This window comes from Podarcis cretensis (genome assembly GCF_951804945.1).
Source record: "Podarcis cretensis genome assembly, chromosome: 4".
Classification (NCBI taxonomy): domain Eukaryota; kingdom Metazoa; phylum Chordata; class Lepidosauria; order Squamata; family Lacertidae; genus Podarcis; species Podarcis cretensis.
Genome location: NC_137173.1, coordinates 32,453,684 through 32,468,068, shown reverse-complemented (window position 1 = coordinate 32,468,068; position 14,385 = coordinate 32,453,684). Strand labels below are relative to the sequence as shown.

The window sequence follows — 14,385 nt, the reverse complement described above, 5'->3', positions numbered from 1 at the left end:
TTGCGCAAACAAGAACAATAGTGGGTCCAATGGCCAAGAAGACGGTTTCTGCATGTGTTGTAGAGGGGGGCAGATGGGCTCATCAACTTGGGAAAGTAGCCCATCTAGGAGAAGGAAAACTCTGATCCTGAATCTTCACTGCTTTCCATGATATAATTGGGAGAAGAAAAGGCTAAGGAGTAAACACTACACAATCCAGAGTAGAGTCCCTAAGATGGCTGGATGGCACCTTGTATGCCTCTGTCCAGCAATTCTTGCAGCCGAGATGGTGCCATATGTATTGCTCTGCTTTCCTTTGGATCATATTGGCAAGGCCGAGAAGGGGGTCTTGCTGTCTGCTAATGAGGCAATTTGGCTTCACCCCCCAGAGGCACACTCCAGTGTCTCTTCAGACAGATGGATGCAAACGACAAAAACAACAGGCAAATTCCAGTGCTGGCCCTTTCAAGTTGACCTGCTTTCCTTGGGAAGGGGAAACTAACAAGATTTGTTACAGGAGGCGTTTGCAAGGACGGGAGTATCAACATGACCATTAATATGCTATGTCACACAGTAGAAAGTATTTCCTGACATGCCTAGCCATGGAAGCATGGAATTTATTTACCCCAGCTCTTTACAACATTGAAAGCAGTGAATACAGAACATTCTGCTCTTGACAACTGATGGACAGACAGCCTTTTGCAGTAGATTTGTCAGTCTTAGTATCAGGTGTTTTGGGGGTGTCTCTTTCCCCACAACAACAGCAGAAATTGCCTGGGTTGGGATTTCACTTTTCTCAGCGAAGAAGTGCTGCTTTGAGTTGGGCAGAAGTGGATGACAGCAGCTAGGAATACATTGCAGAGGTAGGTACCACTGTTTCTGCACATAAACATGATTTATGTAGTGGAGGGCTTTGCATCTGCCCAGAGGAAACTGGAGTCTCATCTACTAATAATATTGATGCAGTAATTTAATAATAAGACTGCACTCGGCATGAACACACACAAAGCAAATCCATGGTGACAGAGAGAGAACTAACACACATAAAACCCATCTTGAAGCAGACTTATCTCTTCACAGGGCAGCTATATACAGTGGTACCTTGGGTTACAGACGCTTCAGGTTTCAAACGCTTCAAGTTACAGACTCCGCTAACCCAGAAATCGTACCTCGGGTTAAGAACTTTGCTTCAGGATGAGAACAGAAATTGTGCTGCAGTGGCGTGGCGGCAGTGGGAGGCCCCATTAGCTAAAGTGGTATCTCAGGTTAAGAACAGTTTCAGGTTAAGAACGGACCTCCGGAATGAATTAAGTTATTAACCTGAGGTACCACTGTATATGCTTACTTAAAAAGAATGTTGCCTCACTGAAGTAAGATACAGCACCCACCAAACCATGAGTTATAATTCAACATTAATGCAGCTCTCCATATTAATAATTTGAATGCAGTAATTGTTATAATGTGTAAGGAGGTGATTCAGACACAAAATACATCCCCTTGGGCATCCAATTGCATTTCTGTTCACCTGAACTCCTTGTTCTCTGAATATTTCAGACATGCCTCATTTTATGCACCATCCTATTAGATGTGGTGGCAGTCACAAACATCAGACACTTAAGGAACCTGCAACATTTCTCATCAATGTGGGCTGGTCTCATGCTAGCTGCCTCCTACCCTCAACTGTAGATAGGAAACTGGTCATGCCTATTAAAGCTTGAGCTACAATATATCACAGAGGAATCATAAAAGTATAGAAAGCTGGCATAAATTACCCCTATTCCAAATTCTGTTCAGGAGTGGGGATACTGCCATAGGAATCTGCAGAGGGGAAAGTCTTTAAAAGAGAGTTTGACTTACACCACCCTTTCTGCCAGTATAAATTCTGCCAGGTTCCAAGGCCATGAGATCAAGCTGGATAGAGTTAGAATCCACTGTAAGTTCCCCTGGCCCACTCCTAGTCCTGCTACTCCTCTGAAACATCCTGCCACCAGGGTTTATGCCAGCCTAAGATTCACAAGTTTTAGCTCAGCCAGCTGAGCCCTGGCTGACCCAGGCTGAAAGAGTTATGCCAGCATATCTCTGGCTGAGCTAGAGATCTGCAGCTCATCTGGTAGTTCTTTGGTTTGGATTGCTCCTTCGGTCTCTAAGGTTGCAATTCTATGTGCAGCTGCTTCTGACTAACGCTGATTGAATACTGTGAGATTTATTTATTTTTATGTGGTTATTTATAAAATGTAGTTATTTACTTATGCAGCTCTCATATCAGGCCAGTGGACGTCAAAATAAAAACACAAAAAGCAGTACAAGGCAATCATTAAAATGGCTGTCTAGTCTTTTTTTTTAAAAAAAAAAATCAACAACAATAACTTCTGTATAAACATGCATAGGATTGTGCCACAGGGTGCCACAATTCCTTTTTTCTTTCCATTTTGCTCCAGCAGATTAACATGGCTAGAACATAATGAAAAAAATGTAATTTTAAGAACTCAAAATACTTAAAAAATGAAATGAGGAATACAAGGGAAGAAGGGCTGAGTAATTAATTATAGCTCTGTAGCCATAGAGCCATAAAGATACAATCAAATGATATGAAACAGAATAGGTGTTTGGATGAAGGGAGCTGAATAACAGTCAAAGAGCTGAACACAGAAAAATAGCAAAATAATGGATGGTCCTTCTGCTGCCCCCCCCCAATGCTCATTCCTGTTCCAAGTCCCACAGTCTCTTCTGGAAGTTTAACCTTTGACTGAAGACATACAGTTTGAACAGAAACCATTCAGTAAGGTTGGCATACTGATACACACTATTGTGCCAGATACGTCCCTGGTGTATCTGTGGCTTAGCTAATGGATCTGCAAAAGAAGCTGATGAGACCCAGTGACCTTACTAGCATTTCCGGGGACAGGGTTTTTTTTGTGCTTTATCATAAGGAAGGTGGTGGTAGTGGGGATAGTTTGATACATTTTTGCCAGCAGGTACACTCACTTCAGGATTCTTTCCATTAATTCAGCTTTTTTTCAACAAACAAACCAAACTCCAATGTTGCAGCATTCTTTTTAAAATGGCTTAAATCAAAGTTTTATTTTTATTTTTAAAAAGAAATTCCAGATTGTAACCTAGAATAAAAGAGATTGTCAGACATTTTCTAGCTTTACTGTGATTTATTTTGGAAGGCAGGGACATTCAAAGCACAAGATGCTTACACATGCATAAATCCTATCTACTGGGCACCCTTTCTGTGTGCATAACTCTATCTTAAACAAGGCTAAATAAGAAGTGCAAGGCAGAAGTGTGCATCAGCTCTGTGTGTGGCCAAAAACACAGAGGCAAATTGGGGTCTTTTACTCCCAAGTAAAAATGTGATGTCATTAACCCACCCCCCACTCCCCATTGGACAAATTCTTGTGTCAATTTGTTTGGCAAGGCAATTCAGGTTTGGGAAGGCTTAGGCAGAATGCCTTTGGAAGGTTCCCCTCTGGGAGTGGGCCCACATCCTTCTCATTACCACGTCTGCTGCTCATTTCCTTGCCTTCTCCCTTAGGGCCTAGTTCACACAACCACCATGGAAAGTGGAAAATATTGTTTCTTCATCTCATTCCATTCATTGTTTGTAGAGGGAAGGTGAACGAGAAGCAGTGGCAAAAAGGAAGGACACCAGGGCCAGGAAGTCCAGGGATCATTGTTGGGCCCTTCACAGCGTGCAGTTCTCAGCAAGTGCCTGCTAATGATGATCCCTGATACTGACCCTGCCTATCACCATTGAACGAATCCTGACAAATCCTAGGGGAAATGGGAATGTCCTCCCAAATTACTTCAGCCACAAGGGGTAGGAGGTTGGGTGGGTGATAGTTATCTCCCACAACCAAACCCTAGAACCAAAACATCCCTCCCACAACCTAACCTTGGAGAGGACGCTCCTCTCCATATCTCCATCTACACCCAAAATCTGTAATTTTCCACAAAAAGGAGACTTAATATGAGCCAAATTCCAACATGGCTGACACCCCAGCAATTGTTTTCACACCAGGGCTTAGTTATGTGCAAAGATGGGCAGAGTGTTTTGAATGCTATTGATTACAAAAGCCCACATGCATGCAGACATATGCATTCCCAGTTAAATGATCTCAGGCAGGTATGAATTTGAACACCTATCATTGTATTAATTCAGCATAGCTGGGAAATAATGAAAAGTACATGGAGAGTTTGATATAAAAGCAGTGCCGATTCAGCACAGTGACAGTAATAAGATTCGGACTCTTTAAATTCCCCAAGCCATTTCTGCTGTTAAAGAGGTATACCCATGAAGTATAGCATCACCCATTACTTGGGACAGAACTAGCCAGATGTCAGATTGGCCTAAAGGCAGAATGAACTGCACCAATTTGCATCCGTTGAGGAGCAGGTTCATTTTATGAGGCTTTCTTTGAAATCCCAGAGGGCTCATCTACATCCCCTTGTGTGCCTGTGTAGCTGCATGAAAACAGATACATCTATCTATGAATACACACAGACTGCATGGACATATGGTTTATGGAAACATTATGGGATATGGAATCTGTGATAATGGAAGGAAATACATTATCTGGTTAAAAGATTATATACAGTTGCAAACTAAGTAGTTGCAACAGGAGTGGAACACAGGCTCTCTGGGGGGAAGATACAGTAGAGTTTGCCATTCACTCACCAACAGTTACTTTCCTTTGATTGATATGTTTAAGTGGGCAATTTGATTCTCCAGGATTTGCTTCTCACGCAGGTTTGCTCAACTTCTTAGCATACAACACCATCTACTATTCTAGACCTGGATTACAAACCTATGCAGTAGGGGGAAGCAGCCACTAATAATCTGGTCATGAGGTGCTGGGGGTGGGAAGCTGTGCATTTCATTAAGTGACTCTTAATTTAAGCAGTGGCAGAGAGATGGAAAACAAGTTTCCTCATGCTGCAATGACTCTGGGCTCCTGTCTCTTGAAATGGCCAGCTGCATGGTCAGGTAGGTAGGAAATGTTGCTGAAGGTCTACTTTCACCAATGATCTGACAGAGGGAAGAGAACAGCTGAGCTGAGCAGGGATGCAGTTTAAAGAGTGGGCAATGCCTGCCCGCTGCGCCCATTTCAGATCACATATAACTCTTTCTCAAAGGCACCTTTTCTCTTCTCTTGAAGAAGACCAGCACCAGGGTCTGAGGGTGACCTTTAGCAAAATGCCCCTATGCTGGTGAGCCTCAATGGGCTTACCTGGGGAGTGACTAGAATGCTCCAATGACTGCCATGCATACTGACATATGCAGCTTCCCAAGGGTACCAGTACCAATGCCTGGTGCCCTCTGATAATTATGAGCTTTTTTAAAAAAAGTAACCACCAACAACAGCCTTAAAATACAATGCATTTTGGGGTATTTGATTTTGCATATATCTAGGGGTAGGCCTTTGGGTCTCGTTTCATCTCCTTTTTATTGTCTTGTGCTTTTTATTGTAATTGTATGCTGTGTTTGGGGTATTTTGTGGGGGGGGAGGTGAGGTGGTTGCTTATGGTCTATTTTTACTAGCTGTAAATTATTGTGGTATTTTATTTTATTTTACTTGTATGCCGTCTTGGGAGAGTTAAATAATTAAATATATTTAAATAAATGAACCAAATGAAGGACACACTGTCTTTAATTTGTCCCAACAAGTGCCATCAATCCTCATCACTGACCATGCTGGCTGAAGCTGATGGGAGTCCAACAACATGGTACCATGTTGACTACCCCTGGTTTACATTGACTGAAAGCCACTCCTCACAATTTGAAAATGATGTCTTTCCCATATAGGGGACTTTCAATAATGGAACCTAGGACCTTCTGTATGTAGAAGATCTTCTCCATTACTGAGTTGTGGGTCTGCTGGGAGACTGTTTTAAATGTTCCATCTATGTGGTTGAGAGCCAATTACGTTGGCCTTTCTGGCCTTATTTTTGAGCAAAGCAATTAGAGGTATAGCTCAATGAATTGCAGCAAGTGGGACAGAACTATTCATACCCCCAAGTTTCTTACTTTGCATTGGAAAAAAATGAAGAAGGGGTCATGCCATTTAATAGAGGGCATATATTTCCTTATCTTCACTTTGCACAAAAAATGTCTCTCACATTTAATATATTCTCACAGTGTAAAGTTAATAACCACCATGGCAGTGTGAGGGAATTTATGATGGTCTTTCCCCCTTTGTGAGTTCAGTTTAAGAGGACCAAGCACAATAGAATGTTTGACCTCATTGCAAACTTATTGTCCATCAGTGCTTGGAGAGTGCTCCCTTAGTTCCATGTCTTGGTGGTGCAAACTCTCATTCAGTATAATGGAGAAGTCTACTGGCTGATCAGGTTTGCAGGATAGACAAGGTAACAATGGAGCACTAATTTGCAGAGACCCTAAAGGTGGCCTCAGTGTAGATTTAGGATTTACATAGATCTGTCATGGACACACCGCTTATGTTTACATGTAGAAGCCCAGTTTCTTCTGAAAATGATGACACATTTATGTAGGGTTTCTCATGTGTCAGTCTTAACTTTCTGCATCAGAGGAGCTGCTCTGTAATGTTGAAAACTGCCCTCTTCGAAGCCAGTGGAGTGTCATTGTCTATGAACTGGTGAAATGCACAGTATGAAACTCTCGTCTTGTATCTATGGAGAAAATCTGGGTTGATACCACTGTTCAAACCTGGACTCAGTGGGTAGCCTTGAGATCCTCTCCAACCTTAAGCCAATGCTATCCATCTGTAAAATGAGAATAACAATAGCTTATGTCCCTGGATTGTTTCAAGAATGCATTAATCACGTTTGTGACAACTCTATGAATAGTAAGGGTTTTTAAATGCTCCTCAGACATCCATGCAGTATTAGAATTCCAGCCATGGGAGCTAAGAGCTATCCTAGGGATCTCCAAGTGCAACAGTTGATGTAAAGAAACCTGCTTGCATTAGATTTGACTTTATTTCTATATTTATATTGGAAAGGGTGTTTTTTTAATTTAAAAAGACATGCCTTCAGAGTGTCCTGGATTTAAAAGAACACATGCTCTTGAAAGGGTTTGATATTAGCCAAATTATAATAATGAGATTCTTTATTGTTTTAGATTTTTCATGCAGATATTCAGAGTGGTTGTCACAATAAACTTTGCAAACTACAATTTCTGCAGTGTCATATGCAATAACTAATCAGTTATTGCATTTTATTGTTTTGTTAACTTGTATTTTGTTATCTGAAAGCTGCCTTGTGAATGTTTGTTAAAGTGAAAGGTTGAATGCATATATCTTGCACAAGAAAGCTTAAGCAAATGAGAAAAGCCTGTACGTGTTTGGACAAACAGCAAATATTTACGATCAGAATATAAACTTAGAATTTGGAGCAAGACTCCTACCGATCTTTAATTACAGCCAACTCATGCCCTGTGAAGAAGCTGCTGCAGATACTTGCATTGATTTGTACACCTTTTCTACAGATTGCCCCTGCTTTGAAGTAAATTATGCATGAGATTAGCTCAAAATGTGCTCTTCAGGAAATGTTGATCCTCCATCATTCATCGTATAATCATCCTTACAGCCCTTTTGCTCCTAATAGGTTACACTGGTTAAAATACTCTCATTAATAAGTATGCATGAGATTAGCTCAAAATATGCTCTTCAGGAAATGCTGATCCTCTGTCATTCGTTTCATGATCATCCTTACAGCCCCTTTGCCACGAAAATGTTTTGCTTATTAATAATGTTGACCCTTCTTTGTTTATGCAATAGCTGTATTGACAACATCAAAAGGCATTGGTTGGTGTACTGGTTTTTTCATTTCTTAACATTGCAAGGAAAACTTGCTGGAGTTTGATGCTTCATTTTCTGTGACTGGCAACAGTTGCAGAATATGCTTGTTTAGGTGCCTTGATATAACCCTATTTTAGAAGGTATTTAGCATCCATCATGTTAGCACCAAACAATGGGAAACACAAAGGAAAAAAGCAGGAATCTTTTATCAGATCCAACCCTGGCAGAATGTGAAAGATGTCATTAACCCACCCGAAGGATAGCTCTGTGAAGCTTGGAAAGTTGAATAGGGACACCAGTAGGACTATATCTAATAAATGCACCACCTAATCTATTTTAAAACAGTGTTTGAGGTGAGAAAATTGTTTGTCTACATATGCATCCTATCTCCTTTTTGACACAATAACCTAGGAACTGGTACAATGAACAGCTATGTGTCTATGCAGGTACAATCAAAATTATTTGGTTGCAGGCTGTGAATGCAAAGGGATGAAATAAAATGAAACAGCTCCTCTGATAGAATTGTTTGCTTGGACCTGGATGACATTATTATTCTATGGTTTGCAACATCAAGGTGCAAAGAATGGCACGACCTATCTGGCTTCTAAAGTATGATTTAAATCAGTTGGATCTGTTTTCTCCAAGGCTGGATGTATTTTAAATTTCCAAGCCAACAGGAGAGGCCATTTTACATGTTCGAAACTCAATGGAGTCCACTTTCATGTGTGAATTAATGTGCAGCCTCTAGGTTTTTGCACGAAAGGTTGGAACAGTCTTATGTTCACTGTTTTAGTTTAGAGGTTTTATTTGCTTTCAGACCGCAACAAAATGGAAAGGGTTTTGGTTCCTGTCAAGCTTTGACTTAACCAATTAGCCAAAAGTCCTGTTTTGACTGTGAGAACCAGTTATTACTAATAGCTGTCATTATGCTAGCTATTATGGATTACTAATTTTTACCTTTTCAGATTATGATAACACACCGAGAAGGTATTTAAAACTGGTAGTAACCACTAGTTAAATGCCCCTTTCAATATGTTATTTTAATCTTAGAAAAAAAATCAGTTCAACTTTCTATGTAGGGTAAGGTTCTGGGTCACTCCAATACTCAACACATTGCACTCCCAGCTAATTGAAAAGAAGATCTAGAAGTCTAGGACAGCCAACTATAAACCACAAAAAGAAAAACCTTGTAATCTTCTCCTGTGAAATGTGATATCCATGAATTACACTATGAATCTGAAAATCAGTTTACTTGGAAACAAACTTTTTGCTGTTTCTACAGCTACAGAGCTATAAAATGAAACTAGCAGGGCTCCTGCTGAAAAGGAAGGAGACACTTAGGAAAAAAACAATGTTAATTAGCACCTTTGCACACAGGGGAAAAACAGAACAATTTTCTTTAAATCTGTATCCACCTTTAGAACCATTAAACAATTTCTTTTTTTCAAGCCATCATCATTAAATTTGTCTATCCTCTTCTAAATCCATCTCAATCAGTGCTGGCAATTTCCTCTAAATTAATACACCAAACCACCCCCCTGCTGAGCAAAACAGCTTTGCTTTGCAGATAGGCCTCACTGTAGAATGTATAAAGGCGGTGTCAGACTCAGCCCTGTCTTTATTGTGAGTCTGATGGAGAACTGCATTAGTCTGAACAAAAGCATTTCAAGGCATCTCAGAAATACCCCGGGTGTACAGCCTGGGCAAACAAGCTGTATCCTCCCTTTCAAGCTCCAGTTACCCCACACCTAGTGGTGGGCTGATGCCATACCCAGATTCTACTGTGATTCTCTTCTCCCTGGCAGGGAAGAGGGGAGGTGACTGTCCTGAGAAGGCAGGAGGACATGGATGTGACCCTGGACTCTTGTTTATTAATTAATTTATATATTATTTTATGCCAATTACCGCTTAATACCAAAATAGGCTTCCTTCGTGTGTGTTGCCTTACTAAATCAGGGCTTCTGTAATACATTTTGATAGACCACAAACCATCCCCTTTTGTGTGCTGAACCATTCAAAACTTACAAGAGGTTTCTTGACAGTCTTAATGAGTTTCTCTGTGACTTCCTTTGCCACATCCTTCATTAGACAACTGTCTAATGTGCAGTGTGTTAAATCCTTTGACATCAAATGACATTGGGATTCTTTTTTTATATATATACTCACAAATGCTGATTGAAGTATCGGTTTTCCAAACACCAAGACTCATATTTGCTAAACAAGAGCATCTCAAATATAGAAAGGGATAGGAGAAGAACAACTAATGGCACAATTCTCCTTGAGCACAGGTGGTTAAGGTCATGGTAAACATATATCTTTTGTTCTTCAGCAAATCAATCTCTGGATCATTTTATTTATTGTTTTTCAAGTCTCACTATTTATTCAGTTCGGAATATTAGGGAGTTGGCTTTATTCACAGTACCTACTAGCCTTGATGCTGATGTTCTGTCTCCACAGTTTGAGGCAATACTGAGGCAATAATGCTTCTGAATGCCAGTTGCTAGAAACCACAGGAAAGGGGTTGGTGATGCTTTTGTGCTCGGGTCTTGCTGGCAGGATTCCCAGAGGCGTCTGGTTGGCCACTGTGAGCACAGGATGCTGGATGTGATCCAAAAGGCTCTTCCAACAGAGCCAGTGTGATGTCGTGGTTAAGAGCAGTGGACTTGTAATCTGGTGAACCGGGTTCACTTCCCGGCTCCTCCACATGCAGCTGCTGGGTGACCTGGGGCCAGTCACACTTCTCTGAAGTCTCTCAGCCTCACTCACCTCACAGAGTGTTTGTTGTGGGGGACCAAGTGAAATGAGAATGTTAACCGCTTTGAGACTCCTTAGGGTAGTCAAATCCAAATACTTCTTCTTCATATGTTATAAGATATGCTAATGCCAATACATGATGCTAACTGCCATAGAGCTCAGGTGAAAAGAGCCCGGTATGTACTTCCCAAACTGCAGCCTGCCTAAACGTCTGTCTCCTGCTCTTCTTCTCCTCAAATCCATTTTTACTGAAAACAATTATTCATCTGTGAGTGTCACGGTAAATCTGCACACCTCAACGTATGGCGAAAGGCAGTTTGGGATGACACAGTTTTCAAAGCAAGAGTTATTCATTGCTCTTGGTCTTACCATAGGAAAAGGCCTGCTCTGCTCAGTGGTCAGCTTGATTCCTGAGCTCAGCAGTCAGCAGGACGATTCGCTTCTGATTTACAGCTTCCCTGGGCTGTCAGCTCATAATAGAATGAGGACTAATATGCAGGCGATGGCTGAAGGATGGCAGCAGATATTACAGGCTATTTGCAGCAAACTTGTAATGTGTTTTTGGTGACACATTCCCACCAGGGGGTGCATCAGCATATTGTGTATCAGCTGGAGGCTGCAGCATATATTCCAGGTTTTTGAGGTGACAATGGAATGAATGACCACATGGAGGTCTGAAGCTGAATGAAGCTGTTTGTTTTCTAACCAAGTAATTAAGGCTGCCACTGCAGCTTTTAAATCTGAATGCAGTGATGTATTGCTTTAATTCTAACACCGTTAAAGAACATGAGGGTATTACACGGTTCTGGTGTGCAGTGCTTCCTCACCTACCAGAATTCAAACTCAAGCCAGTGGCAGCTGGTAAGGTAGAAGGCAGGGAGCCCACTATTAGTTTGAGCCACTGCCAAGGACAGAGATAACTAACTCTAGTTTTTGAGCTATCATATTCCCTGCAGAGTTCTACAGTGGCAACACTGAGGCCAAGGAGAAGACACCTGACATGCTGTGCTACCTTCCTGAACTGGTCATGAGAAATTGGGTGGGTGCGAGCTGGCTGAGAGCAGATTGAGATTAGAAAAAAACATTAAGGTCTGGGGGACTTTGCAGCAACCCAGGAGAGGCTCAACACCAGGTCTCCCTGCTCCTTCTGCGGCTGCTTCCATATCAGTTCACTCAAAATCAAGAGGAATGTCGACAGAAGAAGCCTTGGTGGTTGCATTAAGTAAGATAAATGATTCATTGGAACAGCTTAACAAGAAAACAGACACGATAAATGTGGAAGTGGATGCTGCAACTACTAAAATTGACTTAAATACAGAAAGTATAAATAATCTGGGACAAAGGTGAATACCAGCACAGAAGCTATCCAGAAATTGATACAGGAATCTATTTTGATACGGCAGACTGCGGAAGAAGCCAGGGAGAAAGCTGTTGCTGCTGAATGTAAAGTAACAGAACTTGAGGCAGAGAGAGTCCCAGCCCTACAAAGGCAACTTGAGGAACATAAGTTGACACTTGCTATGATTGAACTTAAAGAAAAACAGATGAATCTGAGGATCAGAGCCTTACCTGAATTTGAGAAGGAAAGTTTGACAGATTTCCTCACACAGGAATTTGCTGACTTTTGGGACTTGGATTTGGGCCAAGAAGAGTTTAGAATTGTGAGGGCCTTTAGACTTGGAAGAGGAGGGAAAAAAGAGAAGAACAGAATAAGAGATTGCTTGATTACCCTTCGAACGAAAGAAGAGAGAGATAGAATTTTGGGCTGGCACTATCAGAAGAACCTAGAAGTACAACGGTCAAGAGTGGAAATTTTTAAAGATGTCCCAAAATATCTTTTGGGTCTAAGGTCTAACTACAGAGATCTGGTTGCCCTGCTGAGAAGGAACAAAATTATCTTTAGGTGGAAGTTTCCCCAAGGTCTATCTTTTAGCTTCAAAGGAAGGAAAATAAAAATAAGATCAGTAGAAGATAAAGTAAAGTTTTTGGATAGAGTCAAGAGCAACGGATAGAAGATCACCAGATAGAGGATCAGAGCAAAGAGCATTGAATAGAGGATCACCAAATAGGGGAATATTGGATATATTAACATTATCCTTTGGACTGGATTTCCCACTGAACGTGCCACCACCACCACCAACAGAAGAAGAGCAAGCATTGGGTGCAGTTGGAGGAATATCAGCGTAAATACATGATGGCGTTGCAGGTTTTGAGCTGGAATGTGAATGGACAGAATTCCCCGGAAAAAAGGCAGAGTCTTTCATTTATTGAAAAAAGAACATTTGGATTTGATTTGTTTACAAGAAACACATGTGATAAGGCTACATAGAAAGATATTGAGTAATAAAAGATTGGGCCAAGAATTTATTTCATCAGATAAAGATAAAAAAAGAGGAGTGGTCCTTTATGCAAAGGAGAGCCTATCACCGAAATTCATATTTAAAGATGACCAAGGGAGATTTATTGCAATTGAAATTCAATCACAAGGAGAGAAATTCCTAATTGTAGATATTTATGTGCCAAATGAAGGCAAATCGGAGTTCTTTAAGAAGTTACATGAGACTTTGATGGATTATATGGACTACAACATGATCTTGATGGGAGATATGAATGGAGTGGTGTCTACAAATATGAACAAGGCACAGAGACAGGTAGTCAACAAAGATGGTAGACTACCTAAAACTTTCTTTGACATGACTGATAATATGGATTTAGTTGACATTTGGAGAGTGAAGAACCCGATGGGAAGAGAGGGAACTTTCTTCTCCGAGGCTAAAATGACATGGACAAGAATTGATCAAATTTGGGTAACTAGGGGATTGGTCCTGAAGATCAGCAAAGTGGAGATCTGCCCCAAAACCTGTTCCGACCGTAATGCTGTGAAGATGGAAATGAAATTGATGCCAACTGGTTCCTTTAGATGGAGGATGAACGATACCTTGTTTAGGAATGAAGAGGTGACCAAGAAGGCCCAAAAAACTCTAAGAGACTATTTTGAAATAAATATGAATACTACAGTGGAAAAAAGAGTAATTTGGGACACAAGCAAAGCGGTTATGAGGGGATTCCTAATACAACAAAATGCAATTAAGAAGAGAACTCAGAATGAAAAAAAGGGTAAAATCCTAGGAAAAATAGAGGAAGGAGAGAAGAAACTGAGAGCAAAACCAAAGTCACAGGAGATTCTAAAAGAGATAAAGTTATACCAAGTACAATATACAAAGCTGATGAATCAGGAAATAGAATGGAAGATCAAACAGATGAGGCAAAAGACATTTGAATCAGCAAATAAGTGTGGAAAATTATTGGCCTGGCAAATGAAAAAAAGACAAAAACTAAATACTATTATGAATTTGGATGTGGAAGGAAAGAATATACAGAACCCAGTGGAGATCAGGAAGTGTTTTCAGAGATATTTCAAACAATTTTATACACAGGAGAAGCAGAAAGAAATAGACATTGATCAATTTCTGAAAATAAACGGACTACACAAAATTTCTCAGGAAAAACAGCTAATGTTGAATTATAAAATAACGGATCAGGAGGTGGAAGGGGCTATCCAGAATATGCAATTAGGTAAATCTCCAGGACCAGATGGTTTGACTTCAAGATATTACAGGTCTCTGAAAGAATGGCTAATACAACCATTGAAGGAAGTCTGTAACGAAATTTTGGAAGGGAGAAAGGCACCAGAGTCATGGAAGGAAGCTTATATTACACTTATACCAAAAACAGAGACTGAAAAGACACAGCTTAAGAACTACCACCCCATATCGCTGCTCAATGTGGATTACAACATTTTTGCAGATATCTTGGCTAAAAGACTAAAAAAGGTTCTAGTAGAAGAAATTCATAAAGACCAAGC

The 14,385-nt window shown here is 40.7% G+C and overlaps 1 protein-coding gene and 1 long non-coding RNA gene across 4 annotated transcripts in view; one reads left to right on the top strand and one right to left on the bottom strand.

Annotated features, from left to right (window-relative positions):
* Positions 1-14,385, bottom strand: part of LSAMP (limbic system associated membrane protein) — a 460,055-nt gene that overhangs the window by 111,219 nt on the left and 334,451 nt on the right. The window lies entirely within an intron of this gene.
* LOC307213942 overlaps positions 670-14,385 on the top strand; it is a 31,305-nt gene continuing 17,589 nt past the window's right edge. The window contains exon 1 of the long non-coding RNA XR_013837780.1: positions 670-842. This is a non-coding gene — a long non-coding RNA (uncharacterized lncRNA). The remainder of the gene's footprint in view (positions 843-14,385) is intronic.